Source organism: Diachasma alloeum, unplaced genomic scaffold (genome assembly GCF_001412515.2).
Source record: "Diachasma alloeum isolate Michigan unplaced genomic scaffold, Dall2.0 Dall_scaffold_00401, whole genome shotgun sequence".
NCBI lineage: Eukaryota > Metazoa > Arthropoda > Insecta > Hymenoptera > Braconidae > Diachasma > Diachasma alloeum.
Genome location: NW_021680540.1, coordinates 647,124 through 673,753, shown reverse-complemented (window position 1 = coordinate 673,753; position 26,630 = coordinate 647,124). Strand labels below are relative to the sequence as shown.

General features: G+C 36.6%; 1 protein-coding gene across 7 annotated transcripts in view; it reads left to right on the top strand.

Moving 5' to 3' along the window:
- Positions 1–26,630, top strand: part of LOC107042015 (SH3 and multiple ankyrin repeat domains protein 3) — a 249,079-nt gene that overhangs the window by 101,150 nt on the left and 121,299 nt on the right. For all 7 annotated transcript variants that reach the window (XM_015262877.1, XM_015262872.1, XM_015262876.1 and 4 more), the window contains exon 2: positions 2,766–2,827. The gene's annotated coding sequence lies outside the window, so the exon portion shown is untranslated. The remainder of the gene's footprint in view (positions 1–2,765; positions 2,828–26,630) is intronic.

The following is a 26,630-nucleotide window of genomic DNA, read 5'->3' as shown; positions in this document are numbered from 1 at the left end:
AAAAATTCCAATGCCAGCACTGGAAATTTTATTGAGTAGGACGTGCATTTTTCCCGTTCTTATATGAAATTTCCACAGAAATCCTTACAAATTTGACCTTAACTGTACTAAAATTTTTCATAGCCGGTGGATTGGAATTTAAGATTCTTTCCAGCACTAGCAGTAGAATTTTTCCAAAGAATTTCTCTCCTTGTACATTCTACTATACCCATTCACAAAAAAAAATCAAAAGTGTCCGTTTGTGAATTCACAATTCACACTGACTAGAGGGGAACATTAGGCCACTACACCGTGCCTACACTGATAGAATGATTCATTTATTCCAAACGAAATTCGTTAACTATTAACGAATGGTAGAGTTGAATATGACCAAATGAATATTCGTTAATAGTTAACGAATGGTTCACTTGAATGGCGAAAGTCAAGTCAAACAAGGCTCCTCAAATATACATTCGTTAACTATTAACGAATGAACATTTGGTGGGACCGAATAGACCCTAACCTCCAACCAAAATCCATTCGTTAACAATAACTAATCCGTTCTATCAGTGTGGCTTCCGAAATTTTTGTACGAAGATGTTCCTAAGCGGTCACCCATTCAAGTACTAACCGCGCTAAACGTAGCTGCACTCGGATATCCACCGGAGCAACACCTAACTCACCCAACCATGACGGTCGGCTTTTTATTTTTGAGAATTTTAGAATCCGCCACCCGGTTCATTGGATGGTCGACGAAGGGAGGGGATTCCCACAATTGAAAGCAATCGATACTCTCATCATCCACAGGAGTTTTTGCTTAAATTCTATTATTTCACCAAGTAAAATGTAGGAGGCGGCAGAGTATAAATTAAAATTTTAAATTAAAAAAAAATTACAATTCAACATAGTAAAAATTCATACGATTTGAGTAATTTTCTTAAGCGTTTTTGACATTCTTGAAAATTAGTTACTGTTTTTTTCATTCAAAATTACCGTGTTAAATGTACTATACGAAATAGCAACACGTTTCACTAATTTTCAACAGCCCAAAAATTACAGAAAGTAGGAATAACTAAACTCCAGCGATTATACAGCAAAAACGAATGTCTGAATTTAAAACACCTTTTTTGTAATACCTGCCTCAAAAGTTCACTTTTCGAAACCGTTTAGTGTGTGTGAAGTGGTTGTTTCACACACAATGTGCGTAAAGTTCAGGGGTCGTGCGCAAAGTGAATTTCGACTCGTGCGTAAAGCTTCGCTCGAAATTCACTTTACGCATGACCTCTGAACTTTACGCACACTGTGCACAAAAGCAACCACTTTACCCCCACTACGGTTCCAAACAGTGAACTCGACAGGTATTACAAAAAATAGGATGTGTTACACGTATGTGCGAAAAAGTGTTTTTTTACGCACTTGTAACACAATATACTATTATAGGCATTTTTCAGACACAAAAAAAAACGTCTGAGTAAAAAGAAAATTTGTTAGTATCTGAAAAATGTCTACAAAAGGTGTATGAAATTCAGACATTCGTTTGTGCTGTATAGTCTTCACAACAGACTTTACAGAAAATTTGTAACTTTGAAAACACTCAATTTTGAAAAGAGATGCATTCACGCATGGGTCTGTATGTAGTATGGCCGGACTAAAGGGGTTAAAAATGCAAAAATTCTTGAACATCTGACGAGAAGGGTCATGGACACACAGCGCCAGAGCACGGATCAAGACTTTCTCGTCAGGAGGTTAAAACAAGAGATTATACAATCATATTAGGTCTAAACGGAGAAAGAAATTCCAAAATTTTTCTGGAAAAATTCAGGCAATTACCGTGCTGTCTGGTAAAGTGGGTTCAATTGTCCAGCACCAGAAAAATTCCGGTGCTACATACTAAAAATTCTGCTACCGCACAATAAGAACTTGATCCCTGACTGTTTTCTAAAAGTGAGTCAAGATTGTCATTCAACATATCATCCTATTAATTTTTTTTAATCTCCCCTCTATCTCCTCTCTCCGATATTAAAAGCGGGTAAAGGGCACTTATTTTATTTCTTAGAGGTTTTATCACAAACCAATTAATATTTCACTGAATCAATGTTATGAAAAACATCAACCTGGGGTTTCAGTAGTCGGTATATGAGAGAGGAGGCTAGAGGGGGCGACGGAATAAATCATCTGGTCACGTTGAGTTGATATTCGTGGTTGCGGTGGGGCGACGAAGAGGACCGAACACTAACGAATGCGCGATCGAGTCCTAGAATTCTAGTGGAGCACTGGAAAAATTCGCCAGCCAGTGTCATAATTTTTCTTGTATTTCTCATAAAAATTCACCGTCTCTTCGATTTTACCGTGCTGCACAAGAATTTTTCCCCACATTTATCCGAAAAAATGACTGGTACAACAGTACTTTTTCCTACTCTTTGCGGTACATTTCGCCTGGAAAGATCATCCTAACCCACTTTACTATGCAAGCATTTTTCTCGTACTTTTCTCCCCGTGTACGTAAAAGTTACTGTCAATTAGAGATTTTTATTTATAGAGAATATTTTCTCAACATAAGGGAGAATTTCAGTATTTTTATTAGGTAGTCTATTCATCTTAAATCCTCACAATTTTAGGAGAAAATGTCGAGAGATCAGTTCTGCAGCTAAATAAATTTTGAACAAAAATGATAATTGATATGAAGTAATTTGATATTTGATATGATCATTCATTTAAAGCAAAACAAATTGTCTATCTCATTAGCCCAAAGATTTTAATGAAAACGTCTTCCTATTTGTTCACAGATGCTGGAATACAATTTGGCACCATCACAATCAGACGACAGAGCTCCAAGCGTAACTATATGGTGAGTAAATAAATTCACAAGAATTTTGCATGAAAGCATTGTTCCATGACAAGCTTGATAAAACCCAGTTGAATGTTCCCTCTCTCGCTCACGTCTTCGGAACCCTCTTCCTCGATCTTTTATATATTCGTGACGCGAACGAACGACCATGGCCCGAGCCCGTTCGCACAGGAAGTATAAAGTCCTTTTGATCTCGAGACAAAAGCTCTCCCTTTCGCCCTCTCCCTCATTTCACTCTCTCCGTCCTCCTTGCGACGACGCGCTACTCTCGCAAACTACGGCAGTCATGCGGTTGCTTAGCGACCCGGAAGACACGCTCCCCAGAAAGCCTGCACGACGAAAGATTCACCGGGGAGAATTCCTCTTCCTCTCTTTATTTTAGGCAATTTTTACAGGTGATATCCTCGTAATTATTTTTCACCCTCTGAACTTTGGTCGCTGAATTATCAATTATAAAAGCATTTATTAACAATGCTTCAGTTAATAATGCTTTAGTTGTGGTTCGTTAGACATCCTCTCAATTCTCCCGAGAAGTGATTCAACTCGAATTGTCGAGACTTCTGGACCGGAACGTTTGAACTTTTCTCACCGTCGATTCACTATGAATTTCATTCCATTCTCCTTCCGGACATTTTTTTATACTATTCTTAACTTTTAGCTTAATTATCCACAGAGAAAATTTTTTTTTTCCAATTAAGAACACTGTTCTTAGAATTACGAAAACATTGCTATGAAGTTTAGATCATTGTCTTGTTTGAAAAGATGATGAAAGGCGTTAAGGTCTGCCATTGCAAATGTCGGCAGGTTCCCTCCTTGATTCTCCCTACTTTCTAATAACAGTGTCAAAAAATATTGATTCCCAAGGACTAGAAAAAAAAATTTTGTCAAGCTGACAAAATTGTTAATGAACTAACCAAAATGTGCCAAATTTTAAATCAAGCTCTTGAATTGAGCACCCTTACTTTCAGCACATTTTCATTGAATGGAAAGTACACTGCTACATTGTCCTGTTTTGGAACATGACATGAAAGTTGAGCAGTAGGGAAATCGTGCCCCTAATTTTTCAAAAAAGAAACTCATTTTTTCTCATCAATTTGCAAGATATACTGTTAAAAAAATTTGTCTGAAATTTCCGGTACACTTTTTGGAAATTTTTATCGAATTGAATTACCACTGAAATTTCAAGGAATTTTGTCATTCAAAATTCAGAATTTCGTGGAAAAATCGAAGAGAACTGTGAATTTCAGTTCGATTTTTCCCTGAATATAAATAGAAAACCAGAAAATTCCGGAATATATTCTGGACTTTTTAGGACAGTGACACTGAATGCGATTTAAGGGGAAAAAATCATGGAATTTCCGATTTCACTGAAAATCCAATGTAATTTAGCACTAAATATTCATATTAGATTGGAAATTCAAATAAATTAAGGAATTCTCGTCTTTATGCAGCTTAAAATTGTGGAATTTTCCTGAATTTTCAGTGAAACGTGAAATTTCATGATTTTTTCCCCCTAAATCGCATTCAGTGTCATTGTCCAAAAAATTGGTAGTCAACTGTCCATAAAATTTCTGAATTTGCCTGATTTTTTCGAATTTTCACGGAATAATTAAACTGAAAAATCGAGTATTTTATTGATGTTCAAATCACTCGATCAGAAAATCAATGGAATATTTGATTTTTCAATGGCAATATTTTCTGAAATTTCAGTGGAAATTGAACACGATAAAAATTTCCAGGATTTAGTGCGGAAAATGCATACGAAAAATTTTAACAGTGTATCTAATATTTCAGCAAATATTGGAACCATTTGCAATCTTTCATATTGAAGTGTTCTCAAACTCGAAATATTGTTGTCAAATAGAGCACAATATCGTCAATTTCACTAAATTTTCCTTAATAAAAAAAATCGTGTGTGAGGCTTTTCGTAGAGTATCTAATGTTGTCGTGAACACATAAACTATCAAGCGCCATGCCATTCCTCACTCAGTAAAATGCTAAAGATCGAGTTGGATGTCCAGTAAATTTCGGAGGGGTTCGAACACGGCTACTCGACAGTTTTTACAATGACATCGAGTCACGCAGACGAGTCCCCTAGTAGCCCCAGGTCCGGGATTACGAGAAAGAGGAGAAGGGTGAAGATAGGGGGAAGGGGGAAGGAAGAATCCATTGACGCCCCGATACGTGTTTCGTTTCTTCTTTGTTTCTGTCCACTATATTCTCATTTTATTCCCATTTATTTCTGAACTTGTTCTTGTGGTGTTTTAAAATATATTCGCTCATGATGGACACTGATCTTTTTTTCATTTCTTCACCGTGTCTCACCCGTGCAGTCTTACAGACGTTTTACGGCAGGGAGTCACGCACCATCGGGGGGCCATGTCAAAGCCTGGGTGAGAAGAGATTGTACATCGGGATAGGGACACAGAGACGCGAATGCATCACTGGAGTTGAGAAAGGTCTCGTTCTTTCGCGTCTACTTCGATTATCCTTCCAGTGAGACTCGTCGTCAGGATGAGTAGAAAATCTTCTAGCTATTTCTGTGCGTCACTCTGTAGGACAGACGTCTGATGGTCACGCAGGCTTTGGTGTAAATTTTCTGATGAGGATGACCTTCATGCCAGATAGAGGTCGTGGGTTTATGAATTGAGTCACGGTCGTTGGGGGGTATTTCGAGGGGTAACGAGATGGGAATAATGTTATGCAAAGAGGCGAGATTGTTTGCGGAAGGGGGGATAATGAGGGCTGGGGTTATTATATAAGAGTGTCGTGTTTATGAAAAAAATGGTGGAGATTGGGATCGCGGCATGGCTGACCTGTTGCGGACAATGGAGATGGCCAATGTCGAGTGGCTTTACATAGGAGCTGGTGGCATCGCCGCGCCATGTTACCACAGATCGTGAGCTTAAAGAGTGCTACAGCGCGTCGAAAAACTAGAAACTAAAAAATTGTAAATTCAAAAAACCTGACGCAAAACTTGTTAATTGAGTGATTTAAAAAAGGAAACATGAAAACCGAAAGCTAAAGTTCAAGGAAGTGTAGAGAATGGAAGACCAAAATCGAAAGAGCGCACATGAAATTAAGAAGCTTTTCATCACATGAAAGCGTCGAACGCTATTTACAGACAATCTAAAGAAAAATTTTCTTCGTCACTCGGCTGAAAAACCTCTTCGGACTCGAGTGATTGCAGTTCGCGGTGTCGCTTCGGTGTGTAAAAAACCTCATCCTCATCTGAAAAGTTGGGAGAGCACCCGATGCATAATCGGAAGGTGCCGGGTTCACATCCCGATCTGGACTATCCATTTTTTTTTCAGTAAAAATTTTCTGGTTATTCATACAGTGGACTCTGGTTAGAGTCCACTGTTTTGCGGGATAGGGGAAGCGAATTCGGAGAATTCGACTCTATTTCCCTGCCCCCACTACGCGCTCACGCCGAGCCCGACTTCCGAGAACTACGAACGATAAAATGAAAAATACTATTTCTTTTCTCTCTCAATTCAACACTTTATTTTAATGATAAACTTTACTTCACAGCCCCAACTATAATAGCAATATTCATATAGATTCAGACAATTTTTTTTATTATCAATATTTTTACACCACTTTCTGATCGTCGTATGATGCACTCCAACCTCATCGCATAGATCATTTATGTTCTCTCCACTATCCAATCGTTCTAAAACACTCACTTTAGTTTTAATACTCACAACAGTTCTCGTCTTACTCTTTTTATTCGCAATGTTACAGTCGTTTTCTTTACCTCGCTTCATTATTTTATTTAATCCAATTTTGAATTAATTTTATGCCAACAAAACGAGATCCTCCCCCCATGACAACCAGAAGTGGACTAAATTTTTTGATCGACAATTCAAATGCAGAATATTTTATTTTTCGTCTTCACTGGAATATGAAGACAATAGCAATTCGAAGAAAATATTGGAGTGTTTACTCTCCGGCTTGTGTGGTGGCAGAGTGGGAGAAACGCTCGAGCGGCGAGAAAAAAAAATTGAGGGGAAGTTCGACACTAACCAATATGCCTCTAACCAGAGTCCACTGTATTGAGAATAATCCCGGTTCCCTCCTATCTCACCCAAATCCCATCCAATCATTTCCTATGACGTCACAAAGATGTGGAACGCTATATAAATTCCCTTCTTCAATCCTATCGTAAAAAGGAGAAAGGAAATCGATCTCGAAATATCTCGAAAATCTCGAATAAGCGTAAGCGTAAGACTGAAACCGAAGCACCACTACGTGAGGAGATGAGAAGACGCGTGCGTAGCACGCGCGGCCGATCTCGTGTAACAAAATGTCGAACGATTCAAGATTTTGCGTGTCGTCGCAGGAGGAAAATCTGACTTTGCGCCTACGCCGAGGCGAAATATACCGTTCTAATCACTGGAGATAAAATAAAGGATCGTTACCCACGTGTTTACCACCCTTGCCTTCGGCGCGGGTGGTAATTCTGCACATGGGCACGCCTCCTTTATTTACCTCCCTAGGTTAGAAAAATACTATTGCGTCATATCTGCACGGAAAATCTAATTTTCCTCCCCAAATGACGGGAGTAAAGTGGCCTATTGTTTTCGACGATCCTCGGAATGACATAACCCACGTTTCTGCCACCATTTACGAAGAAAGATCGAACTTTACCGTGCGGAGTAACGACGAAATAGTATAGTACGTTACAAGTGTAAAAAAGGGGGAATATTAATACGAGTGGGGTAATGTTTTTAGGGACAGTCGTAGGACACGCGCAGTCGAGCGCTAAACGAGATGAGCGAAGCGGAGAAGACACCAGTACAGCCTACTTTTCAACTTTTTACTTTTTTCGAGTTACTTTTCGTTCACTAAATAGGATATCCACCTAGGACGGAAAATAGGAGATCAAAACACGCGTGTTTTGTTTATTCACACGCGGGTTAGAATGTCCGGTTTTCCTCGCGTCGTCCCCAATATACTATTTCAGCCTTGTGACGAAAATATGTACGGAGAGAAATATTCAATAAAAATTATGTCTTTTCCGTAATTCCGGAGCGAAATGGGGAAATTTTACGGAACTGTCTCGAAATTTTTCCAGAGCGTTCCGTAATTTTCACCTGAATATCCTGTGAAAAACTACGATACCGTCATTTAAATTTTCTGAATCGATTCCGTAATCGGTGAGCGAAATATGAGTTCCGTAATTTTTACTGACGAGACCGAACGCGCGCTACAGCGCGCTGTAATTGTAACAATCATAATTGAAAATCTCAAAATTGAATTGATCATGAATTAAATTTGCCGCCTCAGACGACTGGAACCAATGAGGAATAAGCGCGACAGACTTGGGAGATATCGATAGTTATCGACTTTAAGTGTATGTTCTTTTTGGAATAGGATTTTTCAAGACCGAACGCGCGCTACACCGCGCTATAATTGTAACAATCATAATCGAAAATCTCAAAATTAAATTAATTATTGTTGGACTATACAGCTTCATTTACTATGAATTTATTTAATAAAATTATGCGTACAAAAACGAATCGACGTAGAGAGTGCCGGAGTGTTAATATATACATAAACAATTACTCCATGGCGAGAAAGAACTGAGAGCTCTTTGTCGATAGGTGACGATATTCTTTTGGTCTTTGTGGCCGGTATTTAGCCTGCTAGAGCAGTTCGTAGAGTACAGACGTGTTTCTTCCTCGTGCGATTTTAATAAAGAACAGTAGGTAGATTCAAATTCACTGTGTTTTAAATAATTTAACTTCCCACTTCCAATAATCATGCATTAAATTTGCCGCCTCAGACGATTGGAACCACTGAGGAATCGATAGTTATCGACTTTAAGTATATGTTCTTTTTAGAATAGGAACATTTCTCTCCGTGTACATTTTGAGTCACTTCAACATTGCTCTCTCATTCCCCCGACTTCATTCCACTTGTCATTATCGAGGTATGATTCTTGTTTCTTTGGTTCCATCAATTTCTCTAGACTTCCCGTATTTGTAATTATCTACTTTCATTTTCATCTTTTTGGAGCACTCAATAACAACCTCTCGTCGGAGTTTTGTGATTTCCAACTTTTCACTTTTGCACTTTTTCTTCATTTATCGCTTTTGAAAAACGATTTTTCCGTCAGATTCTATTGATAACAGCCATTCTTCCGCAATAAACAATTTACCATTGCATCAACCCACGTATTTTCTTTTCTGATTGCATTTACCGTATTTTGGTCTTCGACCCATAATATGTTCGGAATAAAGCCTCGATTACTCATCCTCTTCCACTCTAGTTCCTATCACAAAAGAGTCTTAATTCATGCATCCTTGATACCAGCACAAGTGAAAAAAATGAAAAAGAATAACCTCTGAAGAATAATTAAAAAGAAACAAAACCCTTTTACAGTACAATTTACCAGTTAGGCGGAATGTTCTTCAGCATTAACTCTATGTAATCACTGCAACAGAGCATTCATGCAGGGATGCATGTCTTTTCAATCAACGATATTTCAACTCTCAAAACTTAAATGAATACACCATGAGCAAATTATATTTTTAGAAAATCAATCCCGAAATCTTTTTAAAACGTCAGCGGTTAAACAGAATATTTGTGTATTTACAAACCACTGTACCACTGTCATCGTGTGCTTATTTTTGTTGGTTCACCCCGTTGTCTTGTTGGTTCACTTCGAGCCCTATCATCTGATACGATGATTCGTCAATTTTCTATTCATTCGATAATTCAGATTTCTGTCTCGTTTTTCGCAAATATCATAAATTCCTTCTTTCTTGAGATATGATATTCAAAATTCATAATTTCCCTACACATTCATCACCCTTCACCAGCTTCAATGCCCCGCGATGCGAATCACCACGTGGGGCCCCCCTCAGATCACCGATAGTACCTCGCCCACGTACAACCATGGGCTATGGATTCATTGCGTTGCAAATCTCGCCAATAGGCCTCTTGCATATCCAGATTTCTATCTGCATTATATCCAGATCGATCAATACCTTTGATAGAACCTCGATACAGTGTTCTCGATTAGCCAGTGGCCGACAAATATTTGCACGGCTCTGTTTCTATATCGTGTCATCATACACCCCGGCATCTCAATTTCTCAGCGATTATTACCACACTCACATGTAACCATAGATATCATACCGACAATTAATTCCCATGTTCATTTCCGTTGCCATCCGTTCAATGCTCCACTAACCAGTGGACGTTTTGATCTGATTTTACTCTCGATGTCCCAGCATCCTTTCAATCAGTGCAGGTAATTGACTCAAGAGCAACCTTTCTGTTTTTTTTAAAATCAATTTTTATATAGAAAAAACGACCCAGTACCCTTGTCGTACAATCGAGTATCATTACTCTTCTTCATGAGAATAATGCGATATTCATTCCTCTTTCGGTCTTCACCCCTTTGTTTAATTCAGCTTGGGGCCTTTCTACACATCTGGGAAATAGTAGATTGTGTCATGAGGTTTGTGAGTACTGCAAACTGCACACGACTCAAAATCCGAGGCTATCGGCGGAATGACACAATCTATGTTTTATCACGAAGTCCCGTCAAGGGGCGGTAGGAGGGGGCGCAAAGGCGTGGTCCAGGGGACGGAACCCCCCAAATACACAACAGAGAAAAATCAAATACACAACAGAGAAAAAATAGAAAAAAGAAAGCAATTTATACGTTTTGACAAGTTAAAAAAAATCATAAGAAGAATCTAGCACTTTCATTTAAAAAATCGACTACATTTCTATTGAAATTCTATAAGCCTATTGGAGTTCTGTGAATATTCTATAAAATAATTCTATTGGTTTTTTGCGTCATTTCTATTGAAGATTATGTAACTTTCCCATGTCGTATCTTTAAAAAACGATTCTAATCAAAAATTGAAAACAAATATTTTTATATACCAGTATGTTACAAAATTATCAGTTGAATAGCGTGGTAACTATATGAAATAACAGTCGAATAGTGCAATTCAATTGGCTGAAATTTGGATGGGAAAAACTCGTGCTGGAGTTTTAATTAGGTAGTACTTCATGGCATCGAATACTGCAGTTTACTTGGTTCGAGGTAGGTCACGATCCGATGCCAACAATAATCAGTTGGAAACCATGTAGGTTGTAACATATGACGTCGAATGGTACAAGTCTATTAGATGAAGAATAATCAGTAAAATTTGAAATTTCATGTTTTTTCCTCCCCAAATTGAATCCAATGTCATTTTCCCGGAAATCCCTGCTAAACTTTCCATGAAGTTTTTGTTAGCAATGTGGTACTAATTTTCAAGAAACTGACATGCAATTCAATTTAAGGGGAACAGGTGGGAAATCACTCTTGACTTTATACAGTTATAGTTATTTTTGCTAATAAATTAGCAATATGCTTCCAAATGGTCATTTTGTACATAACTTTCTTCTATGGTATATAATTCATTGCTTGCTTTATGGTATCAAATTGAATGAGATTTATTTTTAAAGAATTGTATCAGATATTCAACTGAGTTAAATGTCATTATCATTATTCTTATTATCCCTTTCTTTAAAGGCAATGGACAGGACTCAACAATATCTTGTGACGAGGCATATTCATTTATTTTTTATTATTTTTCTACATATTTTTTCCCACTACATACTGCCCCCTAAAAGGTAAATACCGCCACCATTGGATACCCCTTCCCCAGACTTTTCCCCTCATCACCCCTCTACCCCCGCCCCGGGACATCACGAAGACATCAGCCGAAGGAAGACATCAGTTCCGGCCCCACCCGATCAATTGGAGAAGCCATCGCCTCCTGGAAATTCCCCATACTGGACCCCCGAATATTCAACACCTGCAATAATCCCTTGCGAGACATCCCTGGATTGTGGTCATCGTCACCACTCTGCTTATTGGCCCCGATTGCTCCCGAATTAAAACCCGAAGGACTTCGACACCTGACGAACCCCCACGAATCGCGAAGCAAAAGAAAAGACCGTCACTCGTGCATTAGCTGCCCCGTGAGTCGCCACGTGCCCCGAAAGTAGTAATAGTGAATATAGTAAAATTCACCCGGAAGTTATTTGGCGGATAAAAAGAGGACTTTTGATACATCGAGCTCATCCCAGCTCTAGTATTGGTGCCCAGGAAACCCCGAGGTGGAAAGGAGGCTCTCCAGGAAAACGCCCTGGTATTTTGAAGGAGTGCAAGGCGCCGGTGGAATTCCACATGTTCGTCAGAGTGAAGTCCCTTCGTGAGTACGAGTTACCCCCCTCATTTTCCCTCTTGTCCCCACAATATTACCATACCCCCCAACGGTGAGCCTACACTCTTTTGTTTCTTCCCCATTCAGTTATTTTTATATTTAGTTGCATTCCCTCAACACGACTAGCTTCTCCCCTTTTTCCTGCATTAGAGTCACTCCCTTCTTACGTGTACAAAAGTTGCCTGGCCTTACCCATAACCCTAGATCCAAGTAAAAGGCATTTCAAGCGTCTTACGACGATCTATCATGTAAATTAATAGAAATATAGATATTCAGTTAATTTTATCCCTCATTTGTCCTCATTATTTAATTGCCCTAAATCCCCCTTTTAGGAAATAATAATAATTAAATATTGAAAGGTCACAATCTATACATTTGAGAAAAAGGAATAATTTGATTTCATTGATTCATTGGCGAAAAATTGCTGAAAACCTTTGTCACACACATACATACACACATATAGACACGGTTTAAAAATTGCATTTTTGGACTTTTTGGATCATAATGGTTCGGTATAACACAGAAAGTCCGAAACTTAATTTTGAACGATTACAAAGTTCCCATTCGGAGACAAAAATCATGAAGTTTCAGCAGCTTTATTTAATACCAAATTACGGTGAATTTTCCATCAATTTTCATGGGATAATTGAACGGCAATGTACAGTTACAACCGATTTGTCCAAATTGTAAATTTCCAATGACTAAATTCCTTGGAGTTCCAGTGGAACTGTCAATTAACACTCCGTTGATCGCGCCGTAGGCGCCGCGCCGCATCAGCATAAATCAACATAATGATAAATTTGAAAGGTCTAGGAAAAATCTGAAAAAAAGTAAAGAGTGATCTAGATCGTATACTTGAAGCAGTCCCGTAAGATTTTTTATGTTCAGTTGTACCCTTAATTATATATTAAAGCTCAAAGTTGCCATGTTTTTTTGAAGATTCGCCTTATACACGTCACATTTATGATATTTTTAGCGGATATTTTTATGGATAGGACTTTTAGATACTTCAAAATGCGCGGTCCAATTTTTTCAAATTTTTCTGAGGCTTTACTGCAGTGTAATTTAAAAAATCGGAAAATGTGCGTCGTGATGCAGTGAGACACTTTACGAGACAAATCTTTGGAGAGATGATCTCGTTCTCAAAAAACACGGAAATCATTGCTCTCGTCTCAATCTCGAAATATGCAGTATCGACTCCTCTCGTGATGACTCCGAGTCAATTTATTTCATCTCGGTCTCAAGTTTTTCGTGTTTTTTAATATAAAATCTCGGTTTTTGTCTCGGTTTGTCCCATTTAGGTTTTCTACATATAAAAAACGCGAAAAACTGGAAACCGAGATGAAATAAATGGACTGGGAGTCATCACGAGAGGATATTGAGTATTTTGAGACTGAGACGAGAGTAAAGATTTCCATGTTCATTGAGACCGAGATCATCTCTCCAAAGTTTTGTCTCGTGATGTCTCATGAAATGTCTCGTGGCATCACTAAATATGCGGCGTGGCACTCATAGCGCGACCAACGGGGTGTTAATAAAAATTTCCAAAGTGTGTCTGCTGAAAATTTCAGCCAAAAATTACCATAGTAAATGTATAAAAATGTAGCCTATGCCATGCATAGGCCAAATTATCGTACTATGTCGACGGCGAGAATATGCGAGAGAGCAACAAAATGTTAGGGAGAGGGTGGCCCAAACAATTATGCACAAGTATAGATTGTTCTTAGGGGTACCGTAGGTGGTACCGGCAAATCACCGCACATATGGGAGAAACCGGTCCTTTATAATTACAGGGTCCACGACCCCCGTCAGCATCGGGTGGTCGTTGAGTTTATTAGTGTGTGTGTGTGCTGTCCAACGAAGGAGGGTATGCACCCCGGGCACGTTCGTATTCCTCTCTCTTTTGCCTCTCCGGTGGATTCTCTCGCTGTCCTCACCACACCTGAGATCGTTCAGTGAGTACGACAAAGAGCAATACGACCACCCGAGAGTCGGACAAACTCATCGTATTAAATGTCAGCGTTTTTTGTTGTTGCTTTTTTGGAGAGATTTTTCGTGAATTAAAAATATTGCCCTCCATTCAAGGACAATATTTCTTGCTTGAGGACTTGAGGAGATTGGATTGGTTGTAAATTGTGTCGCAAGAAATAGGCGAGAGTAGAGTGAAGTGAAGCTTCTTTGAGAGTCAACGACTTGCTGTTAACAGAATCAAGTGCAACAATTGGTACAAGATTTCAATTATTTCTTTAGAAATTTTGAAGCGAGATCGAAGCAATGAAAATTAGATCGTTGGATCAGAAGATATTGAAGATTGAAAGATGCCGATTTTGTTTCAGTCGCCCTCCCGAAAAAATTTAATGTTCATAATAAATATAAAAAAGGATCTACTTTGCAAAAGTCATTCAGGAGATCCCCCAAAAAATAAAAAGCACGAAAAACACGTACGTTTAGTTAATCCAATTAGAAAAAGGATATTTCTGAGATAGAGTGACAACATACGAACAGAACAATGCTGCAAGTACATCTGTTATAACCCACTACACCAAAAAAAAGCAAGTGGACAATGGCATTGTTTTTATGAATCAATATAGTAATTGGTGCTAATAAATTAGCAATTTGCTTCCGAATGCGTTCTCTTTTTTGACATTCCAATTTCACTGTTCTCTTCTTTTGCTTTTTCATGTCATAGTACTATCATCAATGAAATTGTCATGAAAATTTTGCGTATTATTTCGTTCAGTCAAATAATTCTACATTCAGACCCGCTCAAGACTCGAATTCGTTTTCAGTCAGAGTTTAATCAAGGTTCAATCAAGGTTTAGGTTTTAATCAGGATATAGCCGCCATTAAATCAGGGTTTATTTAGGATTTAGTAAGAGTTTAACCACAGTTCTGTTAGAACATAGTAAAAAGTCCAGATTGAATTTCGACTCTGAGTCCACACCAAACGGAGTGAAAATAAGTCCACACCGTTTTCCGGTGGGAATGTACGAAGTCAACTCTTTCCGGAATTTGACTCCGGGCGAGAGAGTTAATTTTAACACCAGAATATTTAACCCCTCACATCAGAGACAGTAACACCGATTTTTTTTACTGTGCAGTTAGTCTAAACCATGAATCAACATCAATAAGTATTCAACAATTCAACATAATAGATTAGTAGCAGAGTTTAATACACTGAGAAAAAAAATTTCTAATATCTGAAACATATTTTCTTGAGAGAAGTAAATTATTTTCAGTGGCTTAAATCTCAGAATGTGTGCACTTCACGGAATTCGAATAAATTTCCATTTATCACTATCGTTCCGCGTTACGGCATGAATATTTTACATATTGCAATATTGGAAGTGCATAACGAAAAAATCATGAAAACAATAAAGACTAGAAGATTGACGATTCCTCTTCGCGATTTAAGTAAGTTCATTTGCGACAAAATCGTACTTGAGTACAAGAATATTTTAAAGCATGAGGCCTTTCTCGGGTCATGTGAGTTGAGATGCCTGAGAGAATTAAGCAATTGAAGAAAATTTACTTGTCTCAAGAAAATATGTTTCAGATATTAGAAATTTTTTTTCTCAGTGTAGAGATAGTGATTTTTATACAAAAGCTCATAATGGTATTGTGTTATTATATTTGATAAGCAATGATGCTGTTCTCACCATTTTTCACCTTAATTAAAAAGTCATTGAAATATACTTCTCAAGCCCTGATTTAATTGCTATGACTGATAATCCTTTCAGGAGTCATGAAAACCCCGATTGTCGCGTTCAAATCGCCTAAACAATGTGCTGTAACTCAACGAATTTCGCAACCCTCATCATATTCTGATAGAATCAAGAGGGTATTATTATCATTTTTTGAGCCATGAGGAATTCCATTTTGATGACAATTTTTTGAGTGATCGCTGAAAATGGATTTCTTGAAAAATATCAATTTTATGTAATATGTATGAAAAATTAAATTTCAAGTTGTATTAATGAATAGAGTCTATTTAAGTCTATATTCATGAAAAAATTTATGAAATTTGAAATTTTTAGAGAAAAAAAATGAAGAAAAAAGACCACGAACATACATTCATACAGACACCATCTAAAAATCGCATATTCGGAATTTTTTGAGCATATTTTGTTACCCTAACACAAAAAATTCGAAATTTAAATTTGAGCGAGTATAAAGCTTACAATCGGAAGCAAAAGAAAAAGACAAAAACAATTGAACTGTTCAGGCATAAAAGTGGCGTATCCAGCTGAGGCATTTTAATTTTTTTTTACGCCATTACGCGAAGTCGATGAGACGAATAAATGCGAAGATGTGCTCAGCACTAATTTTGATGAATAACCAAGAGAACAAAATTCCGGAACAAATCAATTAGGGCACAGATGTCTTCTTCAAGGTGTCATGAATGAAAAATGAAAAGGTAATTCTTGGAAAAATTTCCTTAAAATTTTTCAGTATCCAGAATGGAGTTATTAATGACCGCAGTCGGACATTCTGTGAAGGGCCATGGAATGCGTACAGTTTTAAGGATTATTGTTCTAAAAAATTTTTTTTTAGAAACGTAGAAATAACATAGGAGGGAAACAAGATCACCTCCATATCTTCACGATTCTTTTTCCGTACTTTATAAACTGAAACTCTTTTAATCTGATAGTAGCTGGCTGGTCTTCGGATCGTAGCTTGGATGGGTTTTTTTCTTTTTAGAAGTTGCAGGCCGGCCTGGGCCGAGATCTGCTTGTCAGAGCTCGTTCTACCTCGGCTCTAGGCCAGCCACAGGTTTATAACGAAGGAACTCACTGTACCGACACCGATTTTCGTAGTTCTCTGCGCCTCTTTTGTTCATGAGGCGGTAAGTGCAATGCAGTGTACGAAGTCAGCTACAGCCGCACAGTTTAGTTAAACAGGGCGTAGATGACTGAATGAATTCGCAATGTGATTTCAGCTTGGATAAAAAAAATATCCATCCGACATTCACCTGATTTCATGATTTTAGGTGAATTCAAAGATATCGATTAATTGCACATGATTTCATTTGAAATCACTTCGATGAAATTCCATGCTTTCATTGATTTCATTCGGCTATAACGGATTTTATGTGATTTTAATACAAAATAACAAAGTAATTCCTTGGGGGAACAGCCCTTCGTATCATTGGGATAGCATATTTTTAACTTAATGAGGTCATTCCACACGTGGGGATGACTTTCATTTTATTTCCCTTAGAATTTTTGCTTCTGAATGGAAGCAATTTAATCGTTTAAATTTAAGTTCTGGATTTTTTGTGTTATATCGACCCATTGCGTTCCAAAAAGTCCAAACATGAAATTTTTAGACCGTGTCCATACGTATGTATATATGTGTGGTAAAGTTTTTCGTCAATTGTTCGCTAATGAATGGATGGAATTGAATCTTTTTTTTTCAAATGTAGGTATTGTTCAGGCCTATCGATTGCCATTAATTAAAATTTAATTCATCAATTTGTTTGGATGTCCCTTTCACCGCGTTCGAAGATGAAGGTGATAGCAACAATCGTTATTTGATTTATTCGAGATTTTTCAAAAATTTTGTATTTTGTGGAAATCAGAGTTCCGGGGATATCTTTCAATATCATGCTTCAAATGAATTCAGTCATAGCTTAAAATGTTTGTTTTAATGCCATTAAGTCGAAGTTAAAAGATGATTACGCTAGCTATATTGGTTGATTTGATTTTTATGATGATTGTTGAAAATTTTGAATTTTTCATGAATTTCCCTGAAAATGAGCTTCCTGATGGTTTCTTCAAATGTGATGTTCCAAATTTATTCAAGTATGCGTAAATAAAATTTTTCTATTAACATTTTATCGAAGGGCTGAGGAGAGATAAAATTGTAAAAAAAAACATCGGTTGTGTAGAAGAAAAGGGACAATAAGAATAATGATGCTGATAATATTCAACGAAGTTGAAAATCTGACACAATTAGGTAAAAGGAAATCTTATTCAATTTCATAAAATGAAATAGCCAATGAATTATACACCACAGAAGAAAATTATGTGCAAAATAACCATTCGGAAGCATATTGCTTATTTATTAGCAAAAATAACTATACTATATACAATACAAGAGTAATTTTCCACTTGTTTTTTATGAGATTCTCTTTGGATATTTTGAAAGCAAAGCAGATTTTCTTTTCTGTACAATTTAAGTTGTTATTTCCCTATGGCTTCAATCAACAACTTTCCATCATGTCAAAGTTTCTCTGTCCTCATCAAACAATATCTGTAGTTTGAGAGAAATTTTTTTCTCTGCAATGATTCATCAAATTCTTTCTTTTTCTCAATTTTCGTTCTATCTTGGTTGAAGTGGAATGAGAAACGTGTTAAATAAACAAAGTTAAAATGACCTCTTAAAGATTATATTTATGAATTTTTACTAATCTCAATCTTGACTCTATTCAACGGGATAACTCAGTAAATAATTCTGAGTGTCGATTTGAAAACTTACTTTAAAAAATTAAATAAAAAGTCAAAAGTTATCAAATCACCTTTAAAAGTAGTGATTTGAAAACTTACTTTAAATAGTTATTTTCATCACAAGGTCCACAAAGTATTTTCTGACGAATGTGGCTTTGTATATATAATCACATTCGTCAGAAAATACTTTTGGACCGTGTGATGAATGCAATTTTTCGTCAGACGGCCCGTAAACCGCAATCTAACCGAGCGAAGCGAGGTTAGAATCGCGTTTTACCGGTCCTTCTGATGAAAACTTATTTTATGCAATATATCAAAGTACGCAAGCAATATAACTGTATTCAATTCAATTCGTTACATTTTAATCGTAAACAAAACTAATGTCAATGAACCATAACTCGAATGTCCGAACGAGAAACATGTATTGTATACTCATTGCTTTATTATTCTTGGAACATCTTCTGCAAATCAAAGCCCAAGACAGTGATTATAACACTTCGCTTAGACGTTCATCATGATTTTTGATTCATTCCTCTAGGAATAGAAAGTCGCATTTGCTTGTAACATATGACATATGATATAACAAATAGATATAACCTGATGAAAGTGATATGCACAAATTTTCGAGAACGTTTTTTTTTACTCGTCAATATTGGAGATTGTAATGTTATCGTTCGAAAGGGAGAGAGAAATCCAATTCTAAATTGACTGGACTATTTTGCCGCAGTGCCACTTGAGGTTTAGAATGAAATTTATCGTGTCCATAAGAAAGTTTTTCCTTTTTACTTCAAAAAATCATAAGCGAAAATTAATTATTATTTTTACATTTTGAATTGAATACTTCTGCCTTCCCGGTGAATTCCAATGTTTTTAAACTTGCAAACAAAAAATCTAACTTGTAATTTATAAAAAAATAATTGGTGTTGTATTAGGCCTTGTGATCTCGTGAAATTACCAAGTTAATTAAGAAAAACATTTCAAATCAGAAAATTATTATTCCTTCATGCAGATATTGTTTTTATGTAAAATGATAAAGCAACTCTGAGAAAGAAATATTTTTTCTCATTAATAATGCTGTTAGTTTTTCCGGCAAAAAAAAAATAAATGCGTAAAAAATGATGGAAAAATCCTCTCTTTGAAGCAAAGAATTTTCCTGTTCACACAGAATAATGCACCTTCCAAATGATGCATCCCACTCTCAATTAATTGGCATACGTGTTGTTAATTAATTAATTCAGAAAAATTCACGTCGTTACGTTTGGCCAACTGCCTACCGGATTTATTAATTAACCATCTAGTGGGCGTGTTCTCATTACATCGATTTATCGACGCTGAAGAATGCGCCAAAGCGGCAAGAATTATCACCTCCCTCGACATAATAAAATCATCAACTTTTCGTAGGGATAATCAACACGGTTTATAATAAAATGATAGCATAATCAACGTCAATCATTGATTGAGGATTTATTGCATCATCAGTGTAATTTAACAGTGGTTAAGAGAGAGTAGATTGTGGAAGAAAGACGAGGTGAATTCCATGTGATCGCGACTTGGCATACCGCGACCGTTGCCCGCGGATAACCGGTAATAGCCGACGGTAACAGTAACAGTAACTGACCCCCACAAACGCAACAACACTCACGGGAACGTTCGACTCACCACTCACTGGGTGGGTTATCTTATGATGTAGCCCAATCCGATTGATGAATGCGTCAGCCACACTCGGCCCACCGTGGAGAAAGTTTTGTTTTTTCTTGTTTTTTTTTTTCGTATTTCACGCACTTATCCCCATAAAATTTCTCACGTATATTATAAACCCGTGGAAATTATGTGTATTTGTACCAAGGACACAGTGCTCAGTGCACCTGACCGATTTCTTGAACCGATTATTTTGTCTTTTGCGGATAATTTAGCCTGGAGAAAAAACGAAAGTTGTAGTTAAGTGGCCATGTTACTTTGATGGCGGTTATCATCAGAGTGGAAAATTTAAATCCATTTTTTTAGGGTAAAACGACCATTCTTCAAAGAGCGATTTCTTACAAGCTTCATAAGCATATTATGCAGGGATGGTTTCACCAATTATTAGCATGGTTTTATACTTTCAGAATTTTGATTTTTCCGAGGCTTTTTGTGCGATTTTCTAAACAGGAAAAAAATGATTTTTTTTGTCATTTTCAAAAATTTAATACGCATGAAAAATCAATGTCTTCGATTGTTGAGTTTTTTACATAATTTTGTGTTTTAGAAGAAATAGAAAAACATTTTCAAGGCTTCAATATTTTCTACGAAAGTTTGTCATTTTTTCGATTGAGAACGACGAGAAAAAATTTACAATTGTCTTTTTAGCCATTTTAGGCTTTTTTCGACGGTGCAAGCTATTTGGGACTTTCAAAAATGTTTTCTTGCCGCTTTCGAAATGCAGATTTTTGTGAAAAACTGAGAAATCTGAAGAATTCACTTTTTTTGCGGAATAAAATTTTAAAACGTAAAAAAAAACAAGTTTTGTAAATGTTGCTAAAACCATAGAAAAAACCTCAACCAAATCGAAATTTTGACGGTGTAATATCATACCAATGATTCATGAAATAATCCACAAGATGTAATAATTAGGACATTGCGTTCATGACAGCTGACGCAGGTATTTTTATTTTGGTCATTAATTATTTGGAAATTGTGCATCAGATTATAGAATTTTTATTACAGAATACATTTCAAGACTGTGTTATTAGATTATTCAATTGAGTCAGAGATAATTTGTGAAAAATATTCTCGATCCTCGAATAAATTTGAGAGATGGTGATGTTTGATTATAGGTTATGGAGGAGATTTGCATTGTTAACAGCAAATCTCAATAGTTTTGGTACCTTCTGGCGTTTTGTAATGTCCATACCATCATTGGACAATTAGATAAACTATTTGCATCATTTTATTTTTGTTTTAAGATTCTTTATGACAACTTAATTTGCTGTGTGTAAAATGACAGGTTGAAATTTTGCTTTTTTGTAATTTGGTTTTAGATTAAATACATTGCCCTGATGAAGAATTCTTAGTGAATTCGAAACGTCGGCACAGAAAGAATTGTTTTTTTTGTGGTTCTTCCTTTTCTTTTCGGCTAAATTCATGTAAACTGCGGTGGTAACCATTATGGCTGGGAGAAAAGTTGAGGAGTAAGGAAGAATTTGACACGGTTGAATTATTCTTAAGAAATAATAATTCGGATCTTTCGGAATAATCGTTTTATCTTAAAAAAATTGTTCTGAAGTTTTCCCCTCCGATGGTAACTGCTATCATAGTAGCTTGGTCACTTAAGGATAGTTTGACGGTCTATGAAGACATAGGCAGAGGAGAAAAAGAGAAGAACATGGAGTCGGTAAAGAGAGACGGGTTTTAGGCCTCGGGTGAACATGTTACAGGTGTTCATTCTCATAGCAATTATTTTCTGGGTCAAATAGTGGCGAAATAGACTCTGTGGTGTGTATTTTCCAACGGGCCTTCCTATTCATTTCGCGGGGTCTTTCGTTGAGTGAATGTGATTCCCACAGGCAAGAAAAATATACTGTACACATTGTAAATCTGGTTGGGTTATTCAATTCCTTGTGATTAGACTGGTGCTGTGGATATATTGATGTTTCGCAAATGTAGACCTCGGGAAGTCGATTCGCACGTATATTTGGGTGAAAGAAGCAATTATAGGAGAGAGAATATTTTTATGTTTATCAGAAGAATTTAGGTGATGTTGAAAAAACGTCGAGCGAGAAGTTGTGCACGGAGAGAAATATTCAGTAAAAATTGCGGAACAATTCACGTAATCCGCAATTGGGAATGATTTTCCGGAAATTTTTACAGGAATGAAAGAGAAGAAATCTTAAACGTTCAGTGAATTCTCAGGTTCACCACCGAACAAAGTACGAAATTGTCACGTAATTTTTCCCGAAGAAGTAAAATCTTACAGAAACTTCCCGACTTATTATGCCTTCAAAATCAAAAACTCTTGAACGTTCAACAATTTTTATAAAGCTGATGAGTTATTTTTACGTTCCGGTCCGTAAAATTTCTCAATCGTTGAGGAAAGATTACGGAACGACTTGTCCTCACAGCGGTGAGTCATCCGACAGGTGGTTACTTTTTACGGAACAAATCATAGAATTTACGTGGCGAATCGTACACTCTAAAAAAAAGTTACTACTCACCAGTACTGAATTCTACTTGGGAGAAGTTTTCTTGTGAAAAGTTGGGAAACTACTTGTCCCAAGTACTTTTCATGTCCTTGGGTGAAGTACAATATTTGCTAAGCAAGTAGGAAAAGTACTAGGAGGAAGTACTTTTATTACTTCCTGTCAGCATTTTTCTTACTTCTCACAAGTACTTTTAATGCTTGGAGCAAGTAATTTTTCTACTTCTCGCGAGTACTTTTATGACTTGATTCCAGTACTTTTGGTTGGTTATTTTGTTGGGGAATTTCATATAATTAATTATCATTCTCATTATCGTTCTCATTATCATTATCATTATCATTCTCAGATGACAATGACCAAATTTCATCGAGGGGAGGTTACGATGAGTTTAAAAATCGCGAGATATTGCAGTAAGATTTATCACACATTGATGATTGATTATTTATATATGTTGAAAGACGAAGAATAAGTGGGAAAAAAAACGATTATTTATTGTTTATTTGCCCCCAAGACCTTGAAAATGAAGAAAAATAGCACAGTGTACTCAATTTTTGAGCTACAGGGATTTCCTTTTGTAAATTTTTCAAAAGATGTCTAGAATAACGGTTACGAGCTACTTTTTTTCAAAATTCGACTTCTAAATAGGCAATTTCATTCTTTGTCGCATAATGAAATTGCAATTTTCACACAAGATAGCTCAAAAGATTAATACTTCAATTTTTTTGTTCAATATAAAATATAACAATTATTTTGAGAATCATTTTGCTGGCTATTTCGCATGAATATTACCTTTTTTGTTATTAAAAAAAAGGACTATTTGGAAATTAAATTTGGAAAACTTAATTGGTAATTGTTATTCTACACATCTTTTGAAAAATTTTGAAAAAAAAATCTCTGTAGCTCGAGAATTTATTACACTGGACTGTAGTCCAGTACATTTCAATTTTCAAGCATTTGAGGGGCAAACGAACAATAAACAATAATTTTATTTGCATTAATTCTTCGTTTTTCAACGATCTCCATTGTATGATGAATCTTACTGTAATATTCCGCGAAAATCCATTGGTACTGGATTTGAGTACTATTACTACTTGTCTCAAGTATTTTTTCTACTTTTGAGAAGTACAGCTCGGTACTCAGTACAAGTACTTTCAGTACTGATGATGAGTACAGTTGGTACTTGTCACCAGTGCTAATTGTACTTGGAGCATAAAACTTGTATTCAGTAGATTTTCGACTTGGGCCAAGTAAAAAAATTAGCTTTTCTCCAGAAACGCCTCGGTACTGAATACAAGTAGTTTTCCTACTTATCAGAAGTAATCTTTTTTTAGAGTGTACAATTTCAGTTCCGACGCATACTTTTTATTGAATTTTACATCGCTTGCGGATTACGTTTCGAAACGTAATTTTTACATTTTTATTCTGGTAATTTTTATTGAATTTTCCTCTCCGTGTGGTGTTATGGACATCTTTCCTCGTGTCCACAACATGGGTCATACTTTATTTTCGTCCGATGAAAGATCCATTGTATCGAAACTTTTTACTCATTCCTCTATAGTGTTGGACATACTTAGCTTCAATTTTTAGTAAGGTATTTATAGCGGTGGGGGAATGTAGGAGGTGAGAGGGAAGGGAATCTATTGTTTTCTCGCAGAAAACCAATCCTTTTAACCTCCTTTAGGCATTGCGAAATTTCGGGCGCAATTGTCGCGGAATAATTCTCTTAGAATTCTTTAATGCCTAAAGGAGGTTAGGCGGTGTTTGAGGTGAATTTGAGAGTGAATTTCTGTGGTTCCCGGTAGCTTAGTCGGTAAGAGTGCCCGGCGCGTATCTGGGAGACCCGGCTTCGATTCCCGGCTGGGTGAAGCGGAAATTTTTTCTCTCTAAATTCTAATTCTCTTAGAATTTTTTTTTTTTTTTAATGTCAATCGCTGAACAACAAAGCGAGATTTTAATGACAAATGTTTAATTTATTTGGACAATTTTAGTTTTCGACATAGTTTTTTACAACTTTTCTATTTTTTTCTCACATATTGCAAGTCTTTTATTTTTCTAGCTTGTCCTTTGGGTAATTGGAAAATAATTAATACGTTCAAGGTATGAGTTAATGGAACAGGTTCACTCAGCTGTTATGTTCTCTCCTATAACGAAATGTATCATTACAACTTTTTTCGTATTTGCCGCGTTTACTCCTTCACGATTCCTAAGTTCAACGCAGTGGCTATTCAAATGCCGCTAAACAATTCTTCTACACTGTTAGAATTTTTTTTAAATTTCATGGAAGATATGATAGTAATTCTCATGAAAGGGACATTGAATCGGATTTAGGGGAAAAATGATCATGAAATTTCAAGTTTTAGCTAGAATTCAAAGAAATTCATGAGTTTTCAGTGGTAGTGAGTTGAAAATTTCACAACTTGATTGAGTTTCCAATGGACCATGAATTTTCAGAACCAAAATGACATGAAATTTCAATTTTTCGCTGAATTCTCCTGATTTTTCTGAATTGTCACAAAATAATTGAACTGAAAAATCAAGTATTTTATTTATTTTTAGGTCATTCAAACAGAACATCAATGGAATATTTGATTTTTCAACGACAAGATTTCCTGAAATTTCAGTGGAAATTAAACAAGATAAAAATTTCCGGGATTTGGCACGGACAATTCAGACAAAAATTTTTAACAGTGCAGGTCACTTGGATTAATTTTTTTTAAGTTCCTCTATGAAAATTCCACTCAAGTGCCAATTTTCAGAAAGATGGCAACTTTCTTGCTATTTTAAATACAATAAATCTGTACCAACCGTAACGGTTGAGTGAGTTAGGTGTTGTTCTGGCGAACATCCGAGTGCCGCTGCATTTAGCGCGATTAGTACTCGGATGGGTGACCGCTTAGGAACACCCTCGCCCAAAAATTTCGGAAGATAGACACAGTGTAGTGGCTTAATGTGCCTCTCTAGTTAGTGTGACAGAAGGGTATATTAGGGCTCTGCACTATCGGCCGGCTGTACACTAGGGTTTTCCATGGTTTTCCGTGCAGTCCTAGCCCCAATGGGGTACAGTTGATAAGAGGAAGACGACCTATGGTAAACGCAGATTAAATATGAAGAGAGGAGTGGGTGAGGCGGGCAGACGAAAAAGGGGAGCCTATAAAATCGTAACGGTAATAGGGAAGATATGAACAAATAAATCAGTTGTCCATTCTTTGGATTTCAATGGTATTTTTACTATCACATAGTTTAGGGTCCCCAACCAGCTTGAGGTTATAAGTTATTGCGCTACGGTGCATAGTGTAGTATGCTTCAAATGGTTTTTGGAAAATTCCTGAACTTTTTGGAAAATTCTAGAATATTCCCGAGTTTTCGGATGGAGTTACAGAAAATTCTAGGAAATTCTCTGATTTTCTAAGCAATTCGAAGAAGTTATCCGGTTCTCGAAAAAATTCGAGGGAATTCTCGGATTTTCTAGAAAATTCGAAGGAACTCTTGAGTTTTCAAAAAAAAAATTTTCTGTTCCCATTGAGCAATTTAATTTCAAATTCTAATTGACTAGCTGTGTGGCCCGCCTTTACCCGGGTAGAGTAAGAGAAAATTGAATACCAAGATTTTTGAGAATCCCTGCAATTAAAAAAAAACCTCAATGTTTTCGACTTTTCTAGAACGCCCGAGAAGTCAAGAAAATTTGAAGGTTTTCCAAAACAATTGAGAAAATTTGAGGGTGTTCTATAAAAGTCGAAAACATTGAGGTGGTTTTTTTAATTGCAGGAATTCTAAAAAATCCTGGTATTCTATTTCACTTATTCTGCCCGGGCGATGTCCAGCCACACAGCTAGTTTTTAATATTTTGTTCCGAATTTCCATAAGAGCCCGTGTTAAAGTGTATTTTTTAGAAAAAATCCTGCTTTACCCATCACTTTCTTGACTTCCCCCCCCCCCC